The sequence below is a fragment of the Pseudoliparis swirei genome, chromosome 16, assembly GCF_029220125.1.
Source record: "Pseudoliparis swirei isolate HS2019 ecotype Mariana Trench chromosome 16, NWPU_hadal_v1, whole genome shotgun sequence".
Lineage (NCBI taxonomy): Eukaryota > Metazoa > Chordata > Actinopteri > Perciformes > Liparidae > Pseudoliparis > Pseudoliparis swirei.
Window position 1 is genome coordinate 4,046,136 of NC_079403.1, and position 24,679 is coordinate 4,070,814.

The 24,679-nt window shown below is 41.9% G+C and overlaps 1 protein-coding gene across 1 annotated transcript in view; it reads left to right on the top strand.

Annotated features, from left to right (window-relative positions):
* The first annotated feature begins 18,068 nt into the window (after window positions 1–18,068).
* The window catches only part of LOC130206293 (cadherin-18), a 129,936-nt gene continuing 123,325 nt past the window's right edge, over window positions 18,069–24,679 (top strand). The window contains exon 1 of the mRNA XM_056434198.1: window positions 18,069–18,120. The gene's annotated coding sequence lies outside the window, so the exon portion shown is untranslated. The remainder of the gene's footprint in view (window positions 18,121–24,679) is intronic.

The following is a 24,679-nucleotide window of genomic DNA, read 5'->3' on the forward strand; positions in this document are numbered from 1 at the left end:
AAATGGCACCTTAAAGAATTATTTGTTTAAGGTTCTTTGAGACACCTGTATCGGTTCTTTAAAGAACCCTGGTTGACAGGTACCTTTGTGGAACCAAACATTGTTCTTCTACGACATCACTCTGAAGAACCATTTTCGGTTCCAGATGGCACATTCATTTCTCTGCGTGTAGAGTAAATGGGGTGCATATCACGAGCAGCATGCTTATCAGTTCTCTGTGGCTGTTATTCTGCATGCAAAACCATCATCATCATCATCATCATCATCAGGGAGCCTTTGTTTCTGTTTCTACTTCAGGGTCATTGTGACATCACTTGCTCTCCCTCGTCGAGGGTTGCTGGTGTTATGCCCGTCGACACCAAACATGCAACCTTCTGTAGAGAAGAGGAGGGTGAGCGACGGTGAGGTGACGAAGAGGAATAAATCAGATCCTATCTCTCCCGTGGCAGGAAGCAGCTTTCCTGTCACAACTCAAGTCAATTTAGCCGAAACAGACGGATCCGTCTGTCGTGACCTGAGGTAATCTGTGAGAACAATCAAATGACAACCATCAAAAGACAATCTTCAGATTAGCTTTATTTTGACATTATTTTAGTTTCGGGATGAATAAATGCCGAAAATAGAGACTTTTCACGAGATTAAATGGCTTCTTAAGTCGATTTTTCTCACATCAAATGACATGTTGTTTGCGTGGCCTCAACGAGACGCGTCTCATTCGTCTCTCGATCGTCCCCTTCGCGCTCCTTTCACGGCGTCTGACAGTTTGTTTATTCATGCCCGGGAAGAGAGAGAGCCAAGCTAATACCTCAGGAAGATTGTGAGGCACAAAACAAAAAAACAAAAAAAAGCATTCAGAGCTACGATATAAATACCGATGGTGATGATTTGGTTATTTGCGATGTTATTTTACCGCACGATGCTTTCATGGGCTCAAGATTCAAAGCTGCTCTATGATTAGCAAAGGCCGAAACACACGGCTGTTTTCGGAGTAACCTTGGTGTCATGTGTTGTGTCATTTTTGTACGCCCCCCTCCTCTATGAGATCTTAGCGCAAAAGTTCCTGCTTTCATTAAAATAGCTGCCATTTTCATCACAGCAGATGCCCCCGCGCTCAGCATATGTGCAAGGTCATAAATCCAGATTACCTACTCCTTGTGTCGCTCTTGCAGCCATCTGCCGTGATTTAAGCGCCGGGCAACATTGTTTTCAACAGCAGCTCCTCCCGGTCCAAAGGAAACGGATGGCGCCGGCTCAGAAACCACTTGGCAACATCTTCAGTCGAGTAAAAAAACTCCATTAGTGATTTAATATGTTGCCTAAGTTTAATTCATTTATCGGCGGTGCGAGCATATTTAGGAGATTCCTTTGATTATGCAGAAGGTCGTTTTTTTTTCATCCGCCTTTCCTGGAAGTCAGATGATCGCGGAGGGAAGCAGGATGCACTCTAGAACTTTAGGGGAGTGTTGTGAATCATTCTCTTGGTTTGCCACAAGAACTCTATTTAGAAAATACACAAGTTGCCTCATGCAGCAAATATTCTCTTAAATGTATTTTATCAGAGAAAACGAATGTCGAATCTCCACGTGATCAAGAAAGTACTCTTTCATGCTCAAGTTAATTGATGACTGTACATTTTTTTTCTTTGAACGCTGCTTACACAAGGCCGATTGCTCCATATACGTAGTCATATATATATCCATATCAAGGTTACAAGATTGTAGTTCAAACACAGAAGTAAGGATTCTCAGTAGAGTTAAGATGAGCTATGACTGGGGAAGTTTAACTGGGATGCTCGGGCAGCTATTGAATTGGGATTCAGCCGCTGGCTAGTAGTGTATACTCTGATGATGAGCCAATGAGAGTAAAAAGAAAACGATCCTTTTCAAACGGCCTCTAATGAAGGCACAGCACCAATGGTATCTGATCTTCTGTCTCTGCTTCGTCTGGGCTATACAAACACACACACATATATCTACAGTATATATATCTTATAAATCTGAACCTTGTGCTAGCAGAAAATGTGATTCCAGACATCGTAATTGTATCAATGTTCACAATAGTTCGAGCACAGTGTGAATTTTAGAAGCTTGGAAGACGGTTCTTTAGTGCACGCCCAGTTTGGGATTTAAACTATTTTTACCGGACAGCGGGCTTCATCAGGTCCGTTATCTACCTGGAAACTCTGCCACCTACAGGCGAGTAAAGAGTAGACGTCTTAATATCGCAGGCGCGGTTTTCGTTGCTTCCGTGTAAATAAGAAGTGGACGTAGTCATCGTGACATGACTCATCGGTTTGTGGCCGCCAACTTGCACTACGGCTGGTTATTAGAGCCAAAGCACGGAAGTGATCATATTCACCGTGGTAGTGTAGCGAACTGTCAATCACAAAGTAGCCCCGCCCTAAAGCATACCCTTCTTTTATGGCCTATTTTACCCAAAATGGACCATAACGTACCAAATGAAAATCATGCTGCATTGAAGGAGACTTGAAAGTAGAGACCAAAAACTCATGTTCTCATAGGCTTCCCTACAATCGGACTGTTTCGCAACCAGAAGAGTCGCCCCCTGCTGGTCAGTGGGTCAATCCGAAAAAAAGATCTGATAAGAAAAAGGTCCGATTTTTTTCATTGAACCCAAAATCTTAAAGTAAATCTAAAACTTTGCCGATGCTTTATATTTCCACCTCCGTTCTTAGAAAACTCACAGCAGATGCATTTCACTTGTAGAGGTGGGAATATTTCGACTACAGGCAAAAAAAGAAGTCGATGAATCCAAGGTCAACATGTTTTCCCTGTGAGCAGTGAGAGTTTCCACGTATTTGTTTTTCTGTGATGTGTTTTTTCACAAGCTTGAGCGCAAAGGAATATCCCTAAGAGACACTGCTCTTCTATTCATCCGCAAAACACACGTGAAGGATTTCAATATAAAATTTAATTAAGTTCAAACTGTTTAAATATTGAACAACTTGAAGATAGAGAGTCTGGCTGACATCATTACTTCTTATTTCTTCAAATTAACCAGCAGGTCAAGACAGAGAATTGAATCCCATCAAAAATTCATATAAATTGAGTTTTAAAACCTCTGACACACACACACACACACACAGTACTGGTTATAACCTTTATTTCCTATTTGCGGGTAGACGGTGCACATTGATACATCTACGTCGACAATTCAAGGCGGGCGCCGCTGTGGCCGGGGTTATCCGCAAACCGCCAGTCCAGACTTTGTGTCACCTGCATTCAGGTGGCGTCCCGTGGCGACACACGCGTGTCCTCATTACACAGCGTTCTCGCTAAGTGCAGCTCATGGACGGCGAGTTTCGGAATAACAATCAGACGCCGCGGTCGGCGGCGTTCCCCCGTGCCAGGAGGTCTTCCGTATCTGCCAGAGACCATTGAGGATATGGCACTTCTTCAATGTAGCGGTTGTCCCCGGGAGAGCGCAGCGACACCTCCGTGACCCCGGGCCCCCGCGAAGGAGCATCTCGCCTCGCCAGGTGGACGCGCTTATTGTCCGGCCGCCTTATCTCCTGCTGGCCATTCGTCCCGAAGATCACTGGGAGTGACAGAGCAGCAGCGTCGGAGTCATTCCTACGGAGATTTCTAAAGCAGGCAAAAAGCCCCAGGGGGGGGGGAGGGGTGGAGCGTTGGCGAACGCAAGCGTGGAAAATCTCGGGCATCTGGACGAAAGGCCGTCTGGAGGATCCTGAAGAGTCTCTCTGAGATCCAAGAACTAGCTTGTTAGGTACCTTCACTGGGATGTACACACGGACACATAAGGGTTCTTAAATGGTTCTTTAGAAGATTTTGTGGTTCTACAAAGAACCATCGCCTACTGAAGAACAGTTTGTTTTCATTTGACGCACCATTATAGGTTCTTTAAAAAAACTCTGACTTGAAAGGTTCTTTGTGGAAGGAGAAATTTTGCCTAAAGAACCATTTTCTAAGTTTCTTTGAGGCACCTTTATAGGTTCTTTGAAGAACTCTTTAAGGAAATGGTTCTTTAAAGAACCCTAGCTTAAAAGATTCTTTGTGGAACCCAAAATGGTGTCTTAAAGAACCATTTGTTAATGGTAATTTGAGACACCTTTATAGGTTATTTGTAGAACTATTTAAGGAAATGGTTCTTCTCAGAACCCTGGTTTGAAAGGTTCTTTATGGAACCAGAAATGGTGCCTTAAAGAACCATTGTAAGGTTCTTTGAGACACCTTTATAGGTTATTTGAAGAACTATTTAAGTAAACAGTTCTTTAAAGAACTCTGGTTTAAAAAGGTTCTTTTGGAACCAGAAATGGTTCTTCTCTGGCGTCACTCTGAAGAACCATTTTCGGTTCCAGGAGGGCACCTTCATTTCTCTGTTTCAGGGTGTTTCTCTGATAAGGGGGGTGGAGGCTCTCGTCTCTCTCGATGTAACGTATTGTGCCAGTCGAACAATTTAAAGCACCCTTGGGACCGGATCGATGGGATGGCCCGTTTGTGTCCTGATGCATTATAGATTTGACAATTGATTCCATATCTCAGGATGGATTGTTATTGTGTGACCGAGGCAGGACTGTAGTTTGAAGTGATGGAAAAATAATGATATTACCGAAGGAAAAGGAACGTCTTAAACAGGTAGTGACATTGTGGCACCCTCTACGAGGCGTTTCTCTACCTGAGCTGCCCCGTTTATCCATCTCTACAGGGAGGAAGCACCAGACGACCTTCCAGAAGACGGACCAGCACGTCGCTCACGGCGGCTACGTTTAAAAAAATGATGTTCTAGAAATTATTCATGGCTTTGGATAGAGCAGAAGAGTCCATTTACTGATCCTGTGAGAGACACGAGGAGACCGGGTCCATGGAGAGGACACGAGGCCAGAGGAACAGTTTGTTCCTCCAAAAAACTAAACAATCATTATATGAATATTTTGGCAATTCATAAGCAACATTTTCAAAAAATACTGTAGCTTGTTATTAAAATTCTAATCCAGGTTAAATCCACACACAGAAAAATAATGGTTCTTAAATGGTTCTTTAAAAGGCTTTGTGGTTCTACGAAGAACCATCACCTACTGGAGAACCATTTCTTAGTTTGAGACACCTTTATAGCTTCTTTGAAGAACTCTTTGAGGAAATGGTTCTTTAAAGAACCCTGGTTTGAAAGGTTCGTTGTGGAACCAGAAATGGTTCCTTAACGAACTATTTTTGGAAGGTTCTTTGAGACACCTTTATAGGTTCTTTGAAGAACTCTTTGAGGAAATGGATCTTTAAAGAACCCTGGATTGAAAGGTTCTTTGTGGAACCAGAAATGGTTCTTCTATTTCATCACTCTGAAGATCCATTATGGCACCTTCATGTTTCTGTGTGTAGTCTTTTACTCCAGTGTCTTTCTCCCATTTGTTTTTATTAAATTGTTTTAGTGTTTATGGGAGGGGGGGAGAGAGAGTTGAGGGCAACATTGTTGGGACAGTTAATAATTTTAAGTATTATTATATTTTATTTGCATATTTTTTATGTGAAGTATGTGCAATAAGCTCAGTGATGTTATTGTGTACATCCTTTGCATTCATTAAATCTCTTAAGACGCAGCAGTTGATTTCAGTTATCTGGAAAAAGGATGCATTCTCCAAACTAGAACTATATGTCTGGGTTAATCATTCATTTATAGCAATACTGATTATCAACATTATTTAACAGTGAAATGAAGCAATTATTTATGAAGTTGTGTTGAGGAACCGTCGCCTTGCAGGTAAAATGCTCGAATATTCCATAAGCCATGCCGGCTCTTCAGGATGAACGTGTGTTTATTATTCATTTATGAAAAGGTGAAAGCACAGCCCCGTGGCCAGAGAGACCGCCCCTCAGATGAGAGACCGTCACACCACGTGTTTTTTAATAATATGGTTAAGGTCGTATTAAAAGGACTGAAATAAAAAAAATTGAAAAGGTCATACCTCCTCATGCTTTTATAAGCCTGACTTAATAACCAGGGATGTACAGGTATTAACAGGAAGTCCTGGTGGAAGTGGAAGTGGGCTTCCACACACACACAGAGCGTGTTGCTGCCTATGTGGGATTTCACCGGCTGTACCGGCAGTAACCACCGGACTCCCGAGTCCACGTTTTCTGCTCCTGCGCCCGGAATGAGGGTTTTATTATTGCACATTATGCAGCTTAATGAGGGAAGAGATTAAGACGCCGCCCTCCCATCAAAGCAAAGGCTGTGTTAGCACTTTGGAAATGAGTCTCTGCTCCGCGGCTACACCTCCCGCGGCATTGTTGGGGCTGAGAGTGATGGAGCGCTCGGTGATTACTCCCCAAATCTCTTAATTCAGATGTGATTCTCCAGCCGTGGAAGTCGCCGTTGGTGGACGGACAGGTTTCATTTGATTTAAGTTCACAGGTTGTTGAAGGATTTCAATTCAATTCAATTCAGTTTATTTGTATAGCCCATTTTCACAAATTACAAATGTGTCTCAGAGTGCTTTACAATCTGTACACATAGACATCCCTGACCTTTGACCTCGCATCGGATCAGGAAAAACTCCCAAACAACCCTTCAGGGGAAAAAAAGGGAAGAAACCTTCAGGAGAGCAACAGAGGAGGATCCCTCTCCAGGATGGACAGAACAATATATGTCATGTGACCAGAAGTAAGAAAGGGAGGGAGTGAGAAAGTGAGGAAGGGAGAAAGTGAGAAATGGAAGGAAGAAGGAAGGAAAGAAGAAAGTGAGGAAGGGATAAAGGGAAGAAGTGAGGAAGGAAGGAAGGGAGAAATGGAGGAAGTGAGGAATGGAAGAAGGAAGGAATGAAGGAATTGTTCAAATAGAGCCACAGGGGAGGAAGGGAGGAAGTCAGGAATGGAAGAAGGAAGGAAGGAAGGAAGTGAGAAAGGGAGGAAGTGAGGGAGGGATGAAGTGAAGGAAGGAAGAAAAGGAAGAAGTGAGGAAAGGAATGGTTCAAATAGAGCCACAGGTTACATCACAAACTCCCCTCGGACTGAAATCTGAAGCGTGACTACTTTCACGACCTCGACTGACAGCGTGATATATTTCTTTCTCACCTCAGACACTTTTAAATAATACATTCCAATCCCCTCAATTAAATCTCGACGATTCACCTTTCAGATAAAAGAGAGGGCAGACATATTGAAATGTCTCACCACGGACCTTCGCTTCCTCCCCTCATCCAGGCTTCCCCCAGAGCTGTGGACTCTTTTATTTCAGCTTCTCTCTGAACCCGGGAGGTAGAAGGCTTCCTGCCTCCTGCTTCCTGCCTCCTGCCTCCTGCCTCCTCGGGTCAGGGTGCTATCCAGTGTCTGAGCTGCATCGTGTTACGTGTCTCGGAGGTTTCGACCGGGGGAGGGCGTGAAGCCACGCGGTTCACAGCCCAGATACTGTAATTCTCTAATCTTGATCTGGATGCTCTCTGTAGTGGGCCTCTGGGTTTTTTGGGAGTATTAAAGTGTGATGTCTAAGTGTCTTGGTGAGGGGGGGGGGGGTGCACTGCCTCGGGTGAGAGGTTGACTCTCCATCGTCCTGGCAGTCTGAAGAGTGACCTTTTAAGAATTAGCGTTGCACTCCTCTGGGGCAGCGGTCGACCTTCGAAAAAACTATCGCTGTAATTATGTGTTGTTAAATGTTAGCGAGGGAGGAACTTAAATGTCTAGAACTATGGTGTTCCCAAAGGGGTTGGAAGAGCCTTTTATGTTTTGTTTTACCTCCCGCCACTAGGGGGCGTAGGCCACTGTCAATCAGGACAGTGGCCAATATAATCAGGGGGCACTAGGACCCAGGTGTTTCTAGATTGGCAGGAGCACATCGTTTCTTTATTTCAAATGGGTTTTGGACAAGGAACGTATATTTGGTGTTTATTGGAAGCCCTTCAACTTTATAAATGTATAGCTCATTATTTATAATGAGCTATATATCTAACAATAAGATATCTTTACAAACCCGACATCTGTTTATTGCACGCGTCAAAACGAAACCTCCAAGCAACCACCGTGACCTTTTTTGATAAGCAGCGGGGTCACTACAGGGGTCTTTTTTGTTTTGTTTAACCTCCCGCAAAACGGGGCACTAGGACCCAGGTGTTGCTAGATTGGCAGGAGAACATCGTGTTTTTAACCAGGTGATGTTGTGTTTTATGATTTCTTGAAGATACAAATGGGGTTTGGACAAAGAACGTATAGTTTGGTGTTTGTTTGAACCCATAAAACTGTATAAATAGAGAACCTTTCTCATTACAAACCCGACATTGCATCTGTTTATTGCACGCGTCAAAACGAAACCTCAAAGCCACCACAGTTACCTTTTTTTTGGTAAACAACGGGGTCACTACAGGGGTCAACTGGGAATGTAGAAAGGTACGTCCGCTCCAGAGATATTCATATTATTCGGACATAACCGGTGAGGCCAGAACCAGAGAGCTGACTTACAAACAGTGCTTGTTACGGCGAGGGTGAGAAGCTTATCCCGCCGGCTGGAGGCCATATTTAGCGGCGGGCGCTGACCTGCTTGACCTCTGACCAGCGAAACACACGAGCTGGATTAACCTGGCGGTACGCGGCCGGTTCTCTAATCCCAGATCTGTCTCGCAAAGATTAGCGCTGAGGGAATCAACCGCATGGAAGAGGCTAAGAAGTGACACGCCTTTACTCCCACACAGAGAAGTAATGGTTCTCAAATGGTTCTTTGAAAGGCTTTGTGGTTCTATGAAAAACCATCACCTACTGAAGAACCATTTTTTGTTCGAGGTGCAATTATAGGTTCTTTGAAGAACTCTTTAAGGAAATGGTTCTTTAAAGAACCCTAGTTTGAAAGGTTCTTTGTGGAATTACAAAAATGGTGCCTTAAGAACCATTTTTTTTTAGGTTCTTTGAAGATCTCTTTAAAGAACCCTGGTTTGAAAGGTTCTTCATGGAACCAAAAATGGTGCCTTAAAAAGAGGTGTTTTGAAGGTTCTTTGAGACACCTTTATAGGTTCTTTGAAGAACTCTTAAGGAAATGGTTCTTTAAAGAAGTTTGAAAGGTTCTTCATTGAACCAAAAATGGTGCCTTAAAGAACCGTTTTTTAAGGTTCTTTGAGACACGTTTATAGGTTCTTTGAAGAACTCTTTAAGGAAATGGTTCATTAAAGAACCCTGGTTTAAAAAGTTCTTTGTGGAAACAAAAATGTTTCTTCTATGGCATCACTCTGAAGAACCGTTCTCGGTTCCACATGGCTCCTCCATGGTTCTGCGTGTTCACTCTTACTGTTTGTTCATCTTCTTGAAACTATTCCTTCGTAAACTGCTGCTGGAGTGGCTGTAAAATATTAATTGAGCTATTAACAGCTTCCACAAACATTTCCTCTCATTAGATAATGATTTTTCCCCCACTAGCTGGCGGGAAGGAGGGAAGTTGTTTGTCGGGTTTCACCAGAACCATAACGGCATGAATGTGTCTTTATTAAATAGGTCGAGCTCCGCCTAGACTATGGATCTTTAGTTAACAGTAACTTTACAAAATATGTTTTAACATTGTTATGCGGCTTTTTCTGTGAGAGCTGTTTTCTTCTCGTTGACATTTTTTGCCATCGCATAATAACTGTGATGAAGCCATTTTTTTGGAGCTATGACTTGGCAGAGAGACGACCTTTATTGAATTGCACTTAATAGTTCATTTTCACCGCATTGAGTTTTTTCGACCTTCCGAGCTCGTGCGCATCCCCCAACGGATAAATTATGACATCTTTATTTATACTGCGTATATTGTTGGCAGTACAGTGATTTATATTTGCAGCGTGGACATTTAGTCTCTACAGTCACACTTCAGTTTATATTTAGATGTGTTTTTCCTGAAGTTGTTCTTATTTCTTTTTCCTTAGAAATTATGAGAGCAAAAAGATGAACGCCATAAAGCAGAGGCTATAGGATGTAGATGTAGCGCCAGCTGCATGAATCAGAAATCAGAATCAGAAACAGTTTTATTGCCAGGAATGTTTACACAAACGAGGAATTTTTTTTGGCGGAAGGTGCAACATTTGGACATGACAAACAAACAACAATCAACATGACAGAAAGACAACAAATAATGTGAAAGTGTTTGGGTGTGTGCTTCAAGTGGTGTGTTTTAGTTAAAAGTGTATGTTACGCGTGGCGTGTGATTAAGTTAAAGTGCATGTAAATAAAGTGGCATGTGTGTGGAGGAGGCCTCCAGGAGGGAAGAAGAAGGAGGAGGGAGGAGGAGTGGGAGGAAGAGGGAGGAGGAGGAAGAGGAAGGAGCGGGAAGAAGGAGGAGAGAGGAAGGTGGAAGAAGAGGTGGTAGTCCTGGAGGACCTTTACCTTTATCAACCTGATGAGTTACATTTAGCAACTCAGGGTTAAGTGTCTTGCTCATGGACACTTTGACTAGGGGATTGAACCGCCAACCCCCTGATTGAAAGACGGACCTGCTATCCACTGAGCCACAGTTAAATAAAATGTATAGATCTTAATCATTGAAGTGGCGGATCAAGAAAGGTTCAACACTGCTGTGAAAGATTCACTCAAGGAGAAAAACCTGCTTTTTAAAGCAGAAATGATGTCATGAGTTATGCAAATAAATACGTTAAAAACTATTTTTTTATTAACACTGTTAAAGAAAATGTGCGGTTATATTGTTTCGGCATTTTCCTACACACAGAAAAATGAAGGTGACATCTGGAACGTGAAAATGGTTCTTCATCGTGATGCCATAGAAGAACCATTTCTGGTTCCTCAAAGAACCTTTCAAACCAGGGTTCTTTAAAGAACTATTTCATTAAAGAGTTCTTCAAAGAACCTGTAAAGGTGTCTTAAAGAACCTTTAAAAATGGTTGTTTAAGGCACCATTTTTGGTTCCACAAAGAACCTTTGAAACCAGGATTCTTTAAAGAACCATTTCCATAAAGACTTCTTCAAAGAACCTATGAAGGTGTCTCAAAGAACCTTTAAAATATGGTTCTTCAAGGCACCATTTTTGGTTCTACAAAGAACCTTTCACACCAACGTTTTTTCAAGAACCATTTTCTAAAATAGTTCTACAAAGAACCTATAAAGATGTCTCAAATAACCATTAAAATATGGTTCTTTAAGGCACCATTTTGGGTTCTACAAAGAATCTTTCAAACCAGGGTTCTTTAAAGAAACATTTCCTTCAAGAGTTCTTCAAATAACCGAAAAAGGTGTCTCAAAGACCCTTAAAAATGTTTTCTTTAAGGGACCATTTATGGTTCCACAAAGAACCTTTCAAACCCGGGTTCACTATATAATCTATAAAGGTGCCTCAAATGAGAAAATGCTTCTCAAGTAGGTGATGGTGCTTCGTGGAACCAAAAGGCCTTTTAAAGAACCATTATTTTTCCCTGTGAGATACCACTCGATGTGCCAATGAAGCCGGAGTGTTCTTTGGAGGTTGTGGAACATCCGGAATGAGGCCGGCCCCCCGAGGAACAACGCGCTGTGTGTGGGAGACGAGAACCCGAACAGACGAAGAGGCTCGAAAAACAATTGAGAAAAAAAGTCTCACCTCTCAGGGGGAGAGCGTCGTGTCGCTCTGAGATTATGTCGCCTCGGTCTCTTAAGAGGGAAACACTGAAGAGTGGTGCCCGAGCAGAGTGGAGGAGAAAAGAGTCTCTGTGGTGTAGTGGAACTTTTAAAGCGTGGATGATCTGCACAGTAGATGTTGCAGAGTGAAGTAAAGCTTTCTTTGAAGAGACAACTTCTCTTCGAGACAGACTTTGGCTCAAAATGCTGAAGGAAGACAGAGAGATGTTGCTTTGTCGTTTTAAATGTATGTGTGATTTTTATGAATAAAACAGGATTTTTCTATATACAGGACTGTCTCAGAAAATTAGAATATTGTGATAAAGTTCTTTATTTTCTGTAATGCAATTAAAAAAAAAAATGCATTCTGGATTCATTACATTTCATTAAAATAAAATAAGCCTCTTATTATTTTAATTTATGGCTTACAGCTTAAGAAAAAAAAAAAAAAAAAGAAAAAAAAAAAAATATATTTTAAAATTTTAACCAAAAAAAGATTTAAAACAAAAAAGTGTTTGTCAAGTTTGCAGGTGTTCAGAAACCTTTGCAGGTGTTTAATTAGACAATTAGACAATTTTGTTTAATTTTATTCATGACTTAATTTTATTTTATTATTATTTCTAATATAGAGATATTTAAGTTTTCTAATTTGTTAAAGTTAAATAAAAAGCAATAAAGAATAAATAAATTGCAATATTTTTTAAGGATGTTTTTAAATTTAGAATGCATGACATTTTTTTTTAATTTTTTGATTAAAAAAAAGGTATATATTTATTTTTCTACTATAATTCTTCGAATTATTGCTTTCTTTTCTTTATTTGTATATTCTTTATTTTGTAATTTAAAAAAATTCGATATATTAAAAACATATTTGTTGTCATTTACAATGCTTTGTCTGGTTCTTTTAGTGAAAATGAAAAAAACAATGAAAAAGTTTAAAAAACTGAATTAAAAAAATATATATATTTTTTTTCTTCTGAATATTTTTCTATTGTTTCGTGAAATTGAAAAGAAAAAAATGTAAGTTAAAAAACAGGATTTAAACTATTTATTTTCTACTTAATATGTTCTACTTATGTCTGTCTTTTTTATTTTATGTGTTTTTTTATTACACATTTTTTCAATTTATTTAAGTTTTATTCTTTTTGTCGTTTACAATGTTTTGTCGTTTTCTATTTCCTTCAGTGAAATTGAAAAAAATCGATAAGCAAAAAAAAACATTTAGAACAGGATTTAAAAACTACATATATTTTTTTACTAAATATTTTCTACTTATGTCTGTCTTTTCTTCATTTGTATTTTAATATATATATTTGTAATTATTTTCTATTCATTTAAGTCTTTTCTATTTTGACATTTACAATGTTTTTTGTTCAGTGAAACTTAAATAAAAAAATTAACAAATTAGTTAAAAATAAATTCATGAAAAAAATATATGTAAAAAAATATATATATATTCAGAACCTATGACGGCACAGTTTTGTATTTTGTAAAAAATTCTCTTTTTTCTCCGCATACTGGTGTAATCGCTTGTCAACTAAATTCACTTTCCAATCTGCTGAGCACTCCGTCTCACGCCAACTTTGTACTCACGCGTTTGGGATGTTCGTATAGAAGGTCAGAAAAACATGGCCGACCTGGATGCTGCAGCTGTCGTTGATGGGACGTCATTATTTCTGTCTTCTGAGCTTCTTATATAGCTTTGATTTACTCTCACTAGGAGCTCGTTATGTTCACCGGCTTCACCGCCGCGTGGCCGGGGTCGCTTTCACCTGGCGAGGCTGAGCGGGTGTCATCATGGGTGTCGGGAGACGCTGTAGTGGGAACCGAGTGGTTTTGAGTAGTCTGCCATCGCCACGTCTTACAGTCGAGTTGTGGAGCTCCAAATGAAGCCAAAGTTCAACGACTGGTGTGATGCATTCAAGATTCAAGATTCAAGATGTTTTATTTGTCACATACACACACAGGGTGTGCAGTGAAATGAAAGTGGCAATGCTCAGCAGGAATGTGCAAGGGCAACAAGTACACACTATTTACAATAAAAAACAACACAATATTTACAGTAAGTGTGTGTGTGTGTGTGTGTGTGTGTGTGCCTAAGAGGGGCAGTTGTGTGGGTCTATGTGGGGGTCCTGGTGAGGTCGGAGTTCACAGTCCTGATGGCCTGAGGAAAGAAACTCCGTCTCAGTCTCTCTGTTCTTGCAGCGTGACTACGGAGGCGCCTGCCTGACCGCAGCAGCTGAAACAGTCTGTTGTTGGGGTGGTGAGGATCCTTCATGATCCTGCCGGCTCTGGTTCTGCACCTCCTGGTGTACAAGTCCTGCAGGGTGGGAGTGTAGTTCCAATAGTGCGCTCAGCCGAACGCACTACTCTCTGCAGAGCCTTCCTGTCCTGAGCGGAGCAGTTGCCAAACCAGGCTGTGATGCTTCCTGTCAGGACGCCTCTACAGCTCCAGAGTAGAAGGACTGAAGGATCCTCTGGGAAACTTTAAATTTCCTCAGCTGCCTGAGGTGGTAGAGGCGCTGCCTTGCCTTTCTCACCAGAGTGTCTGTGTTCGTTGACCATGTCAGATCCTCGGTGATGTGGACTCCCAGGTATTTATACCCGCTCACCCTCTCCACAGTAGTCCCGTTAATCCCCAGTGGTGAGTACGTCCTCTGTTGTTGTACCCTCCTAAAGTCCACAATCAGCTCCTTAGTTTTGGTGACATTCATGAGGAGGCTGTTGTCCTGGCACCAGAGTGACAGATCAGCAACTTCCTCCAGGTAGGCCTTCTCGTCGTTGTCGGAGATCAGGCCCACCACCACTGTGTCATCCGCAAACTTGATGATGGTGTTGGAGCTGAACCTGGCCACACAGTCATGTGTGTACAGGGAGTACAGTAGGGGGCTGAGGACGCAACCCTGGGGGATCCTGTGTTCAGGGTGAGGGTGCTGGAGGTGTGTTTGCCCACCCTGACCACCTGTGGCCTGGCGGTCAGGAAGTCCAGGATCCAAGCACACAGGGGGGTGTTCAGTCCCAGCTCAATCAGCTTGCCGCCAGTCTGGAGGGACTATGGTGTTGAAAGCTGAACTATAATCAATGAACAGCAGTCTCACATAGCCCTCCTCTGGCTGTCCAGATGAGAGAGTGTGGTGTGCAGTACCTGGGAGACAGCATCATCCGTGGATCTGTTTGGGCGATAAGCAAACTGCAGCGGGTCCATGGAGGAAGGGAGGAAGGCGCAGATGTAGTCCTTTATCAGCCTCTCAAAGCATTTCATGACCACCGAGGTGAGGGCCACCGGTCGGTAGTCATTCATACATGCTGGAGAAGCATTCTTGGGCACAGGGACAATAGTGGATCTCTTGAAGCAGGCGGGGACCACGGACTCAGCCAGGAGAGGTTGAATATTGTGGTGAACACTGGAGCTAGCTGGTTAGCACAGGTCTTCAGTACTCGCCCAGATATGCCATCTGGACCTGCAGCTTTCCTGGTGTTCACCCTCAACAGAGCCCTCCTCACACTGTGCTCGGTCACAGAGAGTGTGTGTTCATCCCCAGCGGTAGAACTCACCTCGGCTACGCTAACGGTGTTGTTGTTAGCCGGCGAGCTAGCGCTGTTGTTGCTAGCCTCAAACCGTGCATAAAATGAGTTCAGGTCGTCCGCTAGGGATGCGTCGGCACTCACCATTGCGCGGGGTCTGCTCTGGTAGTCTGTGATAGTCCGTAGCCCCTGCCATAGGCGCCTGGTGTCGCGCTGCTCCATCTGTGATTCCACTCTGTCTCGGTACCTCCTCTTGGCCTCCTTCACCGCCCTCCTCAGTCCATAGACCGCTGCCTTGTACTCGTCCATGTGAAGGTTGCAGGACGTGAGGGGGCAGGAAGTAGGAAGTGCCTGAAGGGTGTGATTGACCCCTCTTGTCTTTTAGACCCCGGCCTGATCACAGCTGATCCCATTGCAAGACGGTATCGAGACCGCATTATGTTCCTTATAGTAGAACAGGGGGCTTTTTGAATGCGTCTTCTGCCACACAGAAAAATAATGGTTCTTTAAAAGGCTTTGTGGTTCTCCGAAGAACCATCACCTACTGAATAACTAATTTGTTTGCATCAGTATGGGTTCTTTGAAGAACTCTTTCAGGAAATGGTTATTTAAGACACCTTCCGGTTCCAAAAAGAACCTTTCAAACCGGGGTTCTTTAAAGAATCATTTTCTGAAAGAGTTCTTCAAAGAACCTATAAAGGTGTCTCAAAGAAACTTGAACAAATGGTTCTTTAAGACACCATTTCTGGTTCCACAAAGAACCTTTCAAACCAGGGTTCTTTAAAGAACAATGTCCATAGTTATTCAAAGAAGAACCTATAAAGGTGTCTCAAAGAACGTTTCAAACCAGAGTTCTTTAAAGAACCATTTCCTGAAAAAGTTCTTCAAATTACCTATAAAGGTCTCTCAAAGAACCTTTCAAACCAGAGTTCTTTAAAGAACCATTTCCTGAAAGAGTTCTTCAAATAACCTATAAAGGTATCTCAAAGAACCTTTCAAACCAGAGTTCTTTAAAGAACCATTTCCTGAAAGAGTTCTTCAAATAACCTATAAAGGTATCTCAAATAACCTTTCAAACCAGAGTTCTTTAAAGAACCATTTCCATAATTATTCAAAGAACCTTTCAAGGTGTCTCGAAGAACATTCAACAAATGGTTCTTTAAGGCACCATTTCTTGTTCCACAAAGAACCTTTCAAACTAGGGTTCTTTAAAGAATCATTTCCTTAAAGAGTTCTTCAAAGAACCTATAAAGGTGTCTCAAAGAACCTTTCAAACCAGGGTTCTTCAAAGAACCATTTCCTTAAAGAGTTATTCAATGAACCTATAAAGGTGTCTCAAAGAACCTTCAATAAATGGTTCTTTAAGGCACCATTTCTGGTTCTCCAAAGAACAAACCCTCCGTGGAGTAAAGCAAGGCGATGCCTATAGTCATCGTGTCGCTGCCGCCGGCTCCAAACGGCTCCAAACGGCTCCAAACGGCTCCATACATTTAAATACTTTTAATGTGACGTTGTTGTTGTGTCGGTGACTGTCGTTGCTCGGCTGCCGGTGACTCACTTTTGCCTTTGAATCATTGATGTGATCGATACCGAGTCCGGGCGCTGCAGCGGCGGATGAATTCCAAGTCGGAAACTTTAATATGAGGGCACGGGTGCGGAGACCACAAGGCATCGAATCATCCATAATAATAGCCGCATGAGAGACTGCATGGTGGGTGATGGTCAACCTGCGATGCATTAGAGAGAAGGCCGCGCTACAAGTTCAGGCTGGAAACCACCGATTCATTTCATCTTTTTTTTCCCCCCGAGCCAACAGCCTCGTGTTGCAGCCGATATTATTGGATAACCATGAATAATTGACTCCCGAGATCAGTTATTGGTCGGATTGAAGCTGCACTTCTATCACAAACAGACGCTTGGAGGGTTGTAGTACAAGAACCATAACTGTTTAACTTTTTTATTTGCTCATAATTAAATCAGTCTCGCAAAAAGAACATCACCCCGATGTTCAATCCTCAAAAAACGTTTGTTCAGTGAAACTGAAATTAAAAAATTAAATCAATAATTACATATGTTATAAGATTTTTTTTTTTTTGGGATTATATTTATTTAAGTTTTTTCTTTTTGTCATTTACAATGTTTGGTCATGTTATTTTTTGTTCAGTGAAACTGAAAAATAATCAATAATTTTTTTTTTTTTAAAGGATTAAAAAATATATATATTTTCTACCAAATATTTTCTTAACTGTGTTTTATTTCTTTATTTCCTCTTAATTAAATCAGTCTCGTAAAAAAACATCATCCCGACGTTTAATCCTCAAAAACGGACAAATGACCGATGCTGCGCTGTGATTGGCCAGTCTGCGTTCGAGGGGCGGGATTTAGCGTCAATAAATTAAACATTTATAGAAATGTGGGGAAGTGTATTATTTCCATAGAGAAGTTTTGATTTGAATTTTTGCAAAGTAATTGGGATTTGTTTGGTACAACTTGTAATACATTCTTATTAAATATCTTATTAAATAACAATTTTTTAAAGAAAATCGTCACTTTCTGTAATTAGGACTGCAAGTGTACAATGAAGCTGCCACTTACAATATTAAATAAAGATGTCATGTCTTGATCTATAACATGTAGCTTCTTGTGATTTTAACTGCAATGTGCCTGCATGGCCACTAGAGGTGTTGATCCCAAATGGAGTCTCCTGGAACTGAAAGGCTTCAGGATGACCTCATGTTGCATATCTTCCTCCTCTTTCTACCTCTCCTTTACTTCTCAACTCTACTCTCATCTAATCAACATCATAATAATACCCAAAAAACAGAGCCAACTAATGTGGGCGTCGATTAAAAAAAACTCCACATTCTGAGTTATTTATCTTTATTTTTTAATGTCGTCCTCCGTCTTTCAGACGTTCAGTCGGGAGGAAGAAAAGATCTTCAGGGACCTTCGTGAGTAAAAGTTCCGGTAACATTTAAAGATGGATTCACGGACATGGGGTGAAGGCACGGGGTCAAAAGGTGTTACTCCCCGGTACACGGTGTTGGATCAGCTTGTTGGACAGGTGAGCTCGGTGAGGTACTTGTTGTACGCTAACATCACAGAGCATTTCATAGCTCGTGAAACATGGTTCAAGGATACAGAACACATCCGAAGTCAGGCGAGAAAGACAGAGATACAACATGTATCATGCTAATCGTTCCAATAAAACATAACTTCATTTATAAAGGGGCAGGCCTTGAAAAGAGTCGTCGTTTATTCACATTTATTACAGAATAGTTTTGCTCGAAACATTTGAATCTTTTAGTGGCTGTTGTGCACCATAATTATAATACAAAAAAATGAATGTAATATTTAACGATGGTCGAATTAGCAATTTCTTCTTAAAATTACAGTGATTTTAACATTCAAGGGACCCCATTAGGATAATGTCCTAATACAGCTGGAAGCCCGAGTCAGCCTTTAAAAAAAACCGCAACGAGCGCCGGTCGGCCCGAAGGCGATTCTCTAATATCTCTGACACCCTCTCAGACACAGTTAGTTCGGAAGGCATCGCCACGGCCTGGAGGCGAAGTTGAATGTTGGGGCGGCGGCTTTTCGAGAGCGCCTCTCGTTAACGCCGAGTCGGCGGCGTTCGATGAGACGTGAAGTGACGAGCGTGTTTTGGTACCGCGACGCCGCCCTGAAGAACCTTCAGCAAATGTCTGTCAGGGGGATTGGCTGCAGACGAAGACGAGCGGAAAAGGTGCCTCTGGAGGGGGGGAGGGGGGGGGGGAATCGCAGGAAGTGGAGGGAAATGAAGAGACACCTGCGTCTCTCCCCTACGGTCGGGGGAAGTGGTGACAGGATGTGATTCTGAATCTGGCAGCGGATCACTCAGACTCACTGGAGATGTGGTTCTACAGAACGCTGTTTGTGTGTGTGCGGCGCTGCAGAGTATGTACAAAGGAACATGAAGCTGCCATCTGGAACCTGAAAAAGGTTCTACAGAGTGATGCCATAGAACCATTTTTGGTTCCACAAAGAACCTTTCAAACCAGGGTTCTTTAAAGAACCAATTCCAGAAATAGTTCATCAAAGAACGTATAACTGTGTCTCAAAGAACCTTAAAAAATGGTTCTTGAAGGCACCATTTCTGGGTCCACAAAGAACCTTTCAAATTACGGTTCTTTAAAGAACCAATTCCTTAAATAGTTCTTTAAAGAACTTATATTTGTGTCTCAAAGAACCTTAAAAATGGTTCTTGAAGGCACCAGTTCTGGTTCCACAAAGAACCTTTCAAACCAGGGTTCTTTAAAGAACCAATTCCTAAAATAGTTCTTAAAAGAACTTATAATTGTGTCTCAAAGAACCTTAAAAAATGGTTCTTGAAGGCTCCAGTTCTGGTTCCACAAAGAACCTTTCAAACCAGGGTTCTTTAAAGAACCATTTCCTCAATGAGTTCTTCAAAGAACCTTTAACGGTGCCTCAAATGAAAAAAAGGTTCTTCAGTTGGTGATTGGTTCTGCGTAGAAACACAAAGCCTTTTAAAGAACCATTTAATTAAGAACCATTACTCTTCTGTGTGCAATGTTCGACCGAAGCCGTACGAATTATTCCCATTAAGTTCTCCGTTTGGTCTCCATGGCAACGGCAAATCAAGATCGACCAGAAAAAAAGAAAGCGGCGTACCCATTTATATTCTAATTAATATGTTTACGAGAGTTCCTGCTTTCAAATTTGTTGAATAACAAACTCGACTAATGAGATTATTTCCGCCGACGGAAGCGGCGAGCGGTGATGTGAACTGTTCACATTAATCTGTCTGGCCTCGTTCGGGGTGCACGCCGTACTGGGAACAAGATTTTTTTTCCGTGAAAAGAGATGTGACCCGTTTGTTCGGTGGGTTCGGATCCCGAACACTGGCGACCCCGACCGGCAAGAAACTCTCACAGCAGACGTCTGACTCACGGGAAACAAAGAGTCGGGGCCCAAAAAAACACGACTCATTACCCATCGAGACGACGTGGGCCCGGTTCTCTTCTTCACATTGTGAGTCTGTGCTTGGCCACTCCAAGCTTCAACACACACACACACACACTTATCAGCAGCATACAGTCTGGTAGTTTCCACAGCTCATATCTCTGCTCCTGATGCCTGTACTGGGGGGGGGGGGGGCATACATCACACCTGTTTACATTGCATTCAGGCTTGAGGTTTTAATTGAAGTGTAATTGAGGGCTTTAAGTTGCAGGTGGGCGTCACGCTGCTCCGCCGACCAGCTGAGCATTTACATTTTTTTGTTATATTACGCTGCGTCGTCAACGCCAAGATGGCGATGGCCGAAGCGTCGACTTTGAGCCTCACAAAGGTTCCTCGGAAACCTCTTCAAATGACGTGACTCACACGGACTCCTTGTTTTTTTACAATCGAAAAGTGAAAACAGGACCACACAGAAAAGTGGAGGTGCCATCCGGAACCGAAAATGGTTCTTCAGTGATGCCAAAGAAGAACCATTTCTGGTTCCACAAAGAATTTTCAAACCAGGGTTCTTTAAAGAACCATTTCCTTAAAGAGTTATTCAAAGAACCTTTAAGGTGTCTCAAAGAACCTTCAAAAAAGGTTCTATAAGGCACCATTTCTGGTTCCACGAAGAACCTTTTAAACCAGGTTTCTTTAAAGAACCATTTCTTTAAAGAGTTCTTCAAAGAACAGTTAAGGTGTCTCAAAGAACCTTCAAAAAAGGTTCTTTAAGGCACCATTTCTGGTTCCACAAAGAACCTTTTCAACCAGGTTTCTTTAAAGAACCATATCCCTAAATAGTTCTTCAAATAACCTATAGAGGTGTCTCAAATAACCTTCAAAAAAGGTTCTTTAAGGCATCATTCTGGTTCCCTAAAGAACCTTTCAAATCAGGGTTCTTGAAAGAACTATTTCTTTAAATAGTTCTTCAAAGAACCTATAAAGTTGTCCTAGGAACCTATGAAATGGTTATTTAAAGAACCCTGATTTGAAAGGTTCTTTGTGGAACCAGCAATGGTGCCTTAAAGAACCATGTTTTGAAGGTTCTTTGAGACACCTTCATAGGTTATTTGAATAACTCTTTAAGGGAATGGTTCTTTGAAGAACCCTGGTTTGAAAGGTTCTTTGTGGAACCAACAACGGTTCCGCTATGGCGTCACTCCGAAGAACCATTTCTTCGGTTCCAGATGCCACCTCCATGTTTCCGTGCGTCTGCTGCGGCTCGTTTGATTGTGCGGAACCACCTGGAAGGACGGATGGAGTCGTGTTGTGTTCGCCGGGGTCGAGACATCTCAGGGAAAGACCCCGTCTGTCGTCTAGGGATCACGTTTACTCGGTTCCATCAATCTCTTAAATAACTGCAGCGCCGTTGTGTCAACAATCCTCCACCAGCTCACATTAGGTTCCATGTGTTTTTTTTTTGAAAGCGTGGATTGACCTAAAAAAGAAGAGAAAACGCAATGCCCCCAATATTTGAGAAGATTGAGGCGTAAGCCCCTTTTCATGCTGCGACACGAGATCCATCCCCTTCACAAAGTAGTCCGTTGTATTGCACAGCGAGTTATATAATAAACGTTTTTAAAGAAGATTTATTTGGAGTAGAAAACTGCCATTCATTATTTAAAAGTTTTTAACTTGAATTTTTAACACTTGTCGATGTTTTAATCTTTGTACACTTTCATAAGGGATGGGTCCTTCCATTCAATCGTTCTTCTTAACCCTCCTGTTACCTTTGGGGTCAATTTGACCCCATATTTCATGACTCTTCCTAATTTATTGGGGACAATTGGAAAAACCTAAAATTCACATGATGATATGTTTTCAATGTCCTGTACACAACTTATACATTTGTAAATTTGACCCCAGGCTGTTTTTCACTGTGTAAAACATATAAGAAATATAAACTTTTTTATTTATTTAAAGGGCTATTTAGGTAGTCAACAAACAAACATAAAGTGACACTCAAACATGGGAAACAATATAAATTCTAATAATTTTGTGGAGGCTTTAATTGCTGGGGTCAAATTGACCCCACGGGTAAATATGTTCGTAAATTTGAAGGTAACAGGAGGGCTAATAATATATCAGGAGACTTGTTAATTGTCCATATTATATTCATGAAGCTCACCGCTGATACTTCCTGAGCTGGTTAATTGAAATTTTAGAAGACAGTCTACTGTAAATTGACAAATGTCCAGCATATGGCAGCACTGTTAGCACAGTGGGGTGCTGGTATTCTCATATTCATAGGCTCTCATATTCTGTGGTGTATATACTGTAGTTGGGTACATATTTGGATGTAATGAAGCCCATAGGAATAAGAACCGGACTAATTCAAATTCACAACCGCGCTCATCAGTTAGCAACAAAGAGTAGGTTTCATTTTGCTCTCATGAAGATAAGTTTGTCATGCTTCATTTCAATTTAATTCAGTATATATTATATAGCGCAATATCACACATTATGAATTTGCCTAAGCAGGCTTTACAATCTGTACACATCCGACATCCCTGAACTTTGACCTCACATCAGGAAAAACTACCAAGAAATAGAAGGAAAAAAACTTCCTTAAGTAGAGAGAGAAAGGAGATAGGTGCTCAGTGTATCCTAAGACATCCATAAGGAAAGAGAGAAAGGAGATAGGTGCTCAGTATATCCTAAAACATCCATAAGGAGAGAGAGGAGAGGAGATAGGTGCTCAGTGTATCCTAAAACATCCATAAGGAGAGAGAGGAGATAGGTGCTCAGTGTATCCTAAAACATCCATAAGGAGAGAGAGGAGAGGAGATAGGAGCTCAATGTATCCTAAAACATCCATAAGGAAAGAGAGGAGAGGAGAGAGGTGCTCAGTGTATCCTAAAACATCCATAAGGAAAGAGAGGAGAGGAGAGAGGTGCTCAGTGTATCCTAAAACATCCATAAGGAAAGAGAGGAGAGGGGAGAGGTGCTCAGTGTATCCTAAAACATCCATAAGGAAAGAGAGGAGAGGAGAGAGGTGCTCAGTGTATCCTAAAACATCCATAAGGAAAGAGAGGAGAGGAGAGAGGTGCTCAGTATATCCTAAAACATCCATAGGGAAAGAGAGGAGAGGAGAGAGGTGCTCAGTGTATCCTAAAACATCCATAAGGAAAGAGAGGAGAGGAGAGAGGTGCTCAGTGTATCCTAAAACATCCATAAGGAGAGAGAGGAGAGAGGTGCTCAGTGTATCCTAAAACATCCATAAGGAGAGAGAGGAGAGAGGTGCTCAGTGTATCCTAAAACGAACATAAGTAGAGAGAGGAGAGGAGATAGGTGCTCAGTGTATCCTTACACATCCATAAGGAGAGAGAGGAGAGAGGTGCTCAGTGTACCCTAAATGCCCCCGAGCAGCCTATAGCCTAGAGCAGGTGTTTTTCGCTGTCGGCAGCTCCTGCTCTTAATAACACCCAACAGGAAGCTGCAGGAATGAGTCAAATAAAACCTGAGAAAGAGTCATGAGCATGTACGGTTCCCTCGTAGCAGAGAGGGAAACAGGAAATGCACAGAATAGCTCTTTCCACCCTGAGAGCGAAAGAAGGCAGGGCCGGGCAGGAGATGAATGAGACACACCTGTGGCCTTGTGAACGCCCTCAGTGGGAGACTGATTCATGAGCCATTTGGCATTGTAATATTAACATATTTCTTTCACTATTTAATCTTTTATTATGCAAATCAGGTTGGCCAAGCATCCATGCTGCTTTATCACATTACGTAACACTTTATTGAATAACGGGAAACACAATAACAAGATGAGACAGTCATTAATGGAACAGAAAACGGGCAGTAAACAAGGTCACGAGAATCACATTTAAAAATGTGAAAAAGATCAATTCTTTTTAATAGATGTTTTCTGTAAATTAGACTGATTAAACATTTATAAGTGTCTATTCGAGGCTGATCCAGTGAATTAAATGCCTTTAAATGAACGTGCTTGTGTTACCGTAAAACATTAAATATATGCAATCTTCAACTTTCAAGATTTTCTTTTTACAACGATGTCACATTTTCACACGCCGAGCGTCTCAGTGGGATCCGAAACTCGTCGAGTCAAACCTGATTGGTTACCGTGGGTCGATAAATGAGATCTCTATGCCCGGGAGGACGGGGATCCTCTGGGCGCCACCAGAGGCGGCAGCTCACACGGTGGTGGAGGGTGACGCATCCTCATCACCGTATCTAGGGTGACCAGATTTGAGTTTGTGAAAAAGAGGACACTTCGTCTCGGGGGAGGGGGGGGGGGGGCCTAATATTTCTAGACTGAAATAATATCGGCATTATAATTATTATAACTATGAGGATTTTTTATTCTTTAGTGAAGTATCGTACCAAAGGCTCAACATGGTTGTATTTGGAGGATAATTATCGTGTATCTGGCAACCCTGAGATCGGTGGACCAATGACTGCTCTCTATACCGTCAGAGCTCGCGCAAGAAGGTGGAACGTAAGGGAGATACCATTTCCAAAACTTGTAAGGGGTAAATACTAGTTTGTGAAAACCCAGAGAAACACAAATATCCGACGAAGCAAAATCCCGGACGTTTTTGGAATCCCTGCCCGACGCATTTTTTAGGTCTCAAAAACAGGACATGTCCGGGGAAAACCGG